This window comes from Cervus canadensis, chromosome 11 (assembly GCF_019320065.1).
Source record: "Cervus canadensis isolate Bull #8, Minnesota chromosome 11, ASM1932006v1, whole genome shotgun sequence".
Classification (NCBI taxonomy): Eukaryota; Metazoa; Chordata; class Mammalia; order Artiodactyla; family Cervidae; genus Cervus; species Cervus canadensis.
In genome coordinates this window covers 45,051,473-45,054,682 of record NC_057396.1, presented here as the reverse complement: position 1 = coordinate 45,054,682, position 3,210 = coordinate 45,051,473, and the positions used below count along the sequence as shown (strand labels likewise).

Below are 3,210 nucleotides of genomic sequence, written 5' to 3'. Positions count from 1 at the left end.
ATAATTGTACTAAATTTTTAAAATGTATTGCAATACATTCATCCTGTGCATTTGTATTTCTAGTTTTCATTTTTGTCATCAATGCTGTGAGGAAATAAACATGTTCATGAGTTTTCATTAGTACTTGTACAGCGAACATGTAAAATATTCTTTATTCTTTATTATTTTATAAATCATTTGTGTTCTCAGACATCTCACTGTTTCTTTTCTTCCCTGATGAATACCTTTTACTGTTGCTAGTAAGAGTAATAATTATTACCACTATGGTAAAATAAATGCAGTCTATAGTATGATTATAAAATGATCAAGAGGAGCATTGACATTCATTTGGGGAGCTGATGCAGATTTTTTATTCATTCCAGTGCTTTTACTAACATATGGTGCTAGTGGTAAAGATCCCACCTGCAAATGCAGGAGACCTAAGAGACACGGGCTGAATCCGTGGGTAGAGTAGCTCCCCTGGAGGAGGGCATGGCAGCCCATTCCAGTATTCTTGCCTGGAGAATACCCATGGACAGAGAGCCTGGTGAGCTAGAGTCCAGAGGGTCGCAAAGAGTCAGACACAACTGAAGCAACCTAGCACACACACATGCTAATAATCCGTAAATTTCTACGTCTGGCAAATTTTTCTCCTGTCTCCAGAGTGAAAAATTAAAATAGCTTGATGCCCCAAGATCACCTAAAATCATTATGTCCCATAATGCCTGAAATTATACTTAGGAAAGAGGAAATATGGGCTTCCCAAGTGGCACTAGTGGTAAAGAACCCTCCGATCAGTGCAGGAGATATCAGAGGTGGCTGGATCCCTGGGTCAGGAAGATCCCTTTGGGGAGGGAATGGCAATCCACTCCAGTATTCTTGCCTAGAGAATCCCATGGACAGAGGAGCCTGGTTGGTTACAGTCCATGGGGTCATGGAGTTGGACATGACTGAAGTAATGTGTGTTACACACAAGGAGGAAATATAAAGGAGATTCCTTTCTCTGTCCTGCAGTTCCAGTGTATGTAGGATGCAGGCTGATTACAGTAGTATTACTGGCAATAGTAGCAATAGACAACCTTCCTTCATTTTCATTACATGCTATGCAGTGTTTTAGAAGCTTTATATAAATCATTCTACATAATAATTTTAACAACCTTATAAGTTACATAATATTTTGTACCTGTTATAAAGATAAGTGTACAGAATTCCAGAAAGAGTAAATGCACTCTGCCAAGGCCATACATCTGAAATTCAAGACTTGAACTTAGAGCCCAAATGCTCAGCTAATATATCAGGATGCTAAATACATGAATACTATTTTCACTGATTTACAGAGGTCATATTATAGGAGAATAAACTAAAACCCTGATAAGTTGATTTGAGATTTTTTTTCATTTGTTTTAGTGTGTGTGGGTGGGCTGTGTCTTCAGTTCTCCTGTTTGTCTATATTAACATAAAATTGAAATTAGCTATCAAATTTCTTTGCTTTAAACTTGTAACAAAGCTCATTATTACACAGACTCTAAAATGTCCATGGTCTGACACTGTCCTGAACAAAAGCAGTGAAACAAGATTTTAACATGATCTGATTTACTCAAATCTTAATGCTATTGTTCTCTCTTAATGCTGGCATGATATAAGATTTCCAATATAATTGTAGGTACTCTTCAATTACTGGAGTTACATAGAGAATTAAAGAACTATGCTGTTTAAACTACATCAGCAAAATTTCTTGCTCAAAGAAAAGACCTGGATAAATTTCTCCTGAATTTGCTTGGTCTTAACTCCATAAATGATGGGGTTGAGAGCAGGTGGTACCACCACATAAAGATTGGCAAGAAGAATATGTACATGTAGTGGTATACTGTGGCCCCCAAATCGGTGAGCAAAGGATGAAAAAAAGGCTGGAGTATAGAACAGTAATATAACACAGACATGGGAGCCACAAGCACCCAGAGCCTTGAGCCGGGCATCTTGGGAAGGAATTCTAAACACAGTACAGAGTATTAGGGCATAAGAGATGATGATAAGCACCACATCCAGGCATGTGGAAAATAGAGCCACAATAACCCCATAGTAGATGTTGACCTAAGCCTGGCAATGCCCATATGTTCACAGTATGAGTGACGAATAATGTTCCTTCCGCAGTAAGTAAGCCGATAAACCAGAAAAACCAAGGGGAAACAGATGAAGAAACTCCTAATTATAGAAGCAATGCCTATTTTTCCAATGACTGAGGGTGTTAGAATGGTAGTATATCTTAGTGGATAACAGATGGCTACATAGCGATCAAATGCCATGGCCAGCAGTATGGCAGACTGCCACAAAGATGAAGTGGAGGAAAAACATCTGGGACACACAGCTACCAAAAGATATACCCCCTTCTTGGAACCAGAAGATTGCTAACATCTTGGGTGTGGTGACAGTGGAGAGAAAGATATCTGCCAAGGCTAACATGGAGAGGAAAAGGTACATGGGTTCATGAAGACTGTGCTCAGTGAAGATCAGAAATAGCAAGAGGACATTTCCTACAACAGCGACTATGTACATGGAACAAATGGGGATGGAGATCCACGTGTGTGCATCTTCCAGTCCTGGGATCCCAATCATGGTGTACCAAATATCTCTAAGGTTAGTGTAGTTTGAAGAGGTTGTCATCTGTTACTCTGTCCTCTGATGCTGGACCCTGAAATAGGGTAAGGGAGAAAGAGAGAGAATGAGAATGAAGTATCAGGGCTGTTTTATCAGATTAAGTTTGACTCTTGGCATTGCAGTAATTTAAAAAAGGATGGTAATAAGTAAAGATTCAAGGAATGTAAGCCAAATAGTCTTCACTGACATGAAAGTTACCATGACTTAATAGAGCTAATGCTACTGGTAATGATAATGAAAATAACAATAATAAACATTGAATGCACTTATAATTTCATTTAGTCACTGTGACCAATACATTATATTTATTGACTTGGCATCATACAAGAAAACTTCTTTATAAGCTCTTGAGTATCATCAGCTTTCCTTCTTGTCTGACTAGTCACTTCTGGTGATTAGTAGACACTTTTTTCCCCCTTAGAGCTAAAGAAAAAAGTGTTTAGAATACTGATATGGTCTTTTAGGGAGCTCAGTAACAATCATTATTCTTATGATTTAATATGAAGACTTTCATTATCAAATGAGAAGAACTTAGAAAGAGAAATATAAGTGTAGACAGTCCTTACTTTGAACAGT

The 3,210-nt window shown here is 38.1% G+C and overlaps 1 pseudogene; it reads right to left on the bottom strand.

Annotated features, from left to right (window-relative positions):
• Positions 1-1,701: 1,701 nt before the first annotated feature.
• Positions 1,702-2,640, bottom strand: LOC122450334 (annotated as a pseudogene).
• Positions 2,641-3,210: the final 570 nt, after the last annotated feature.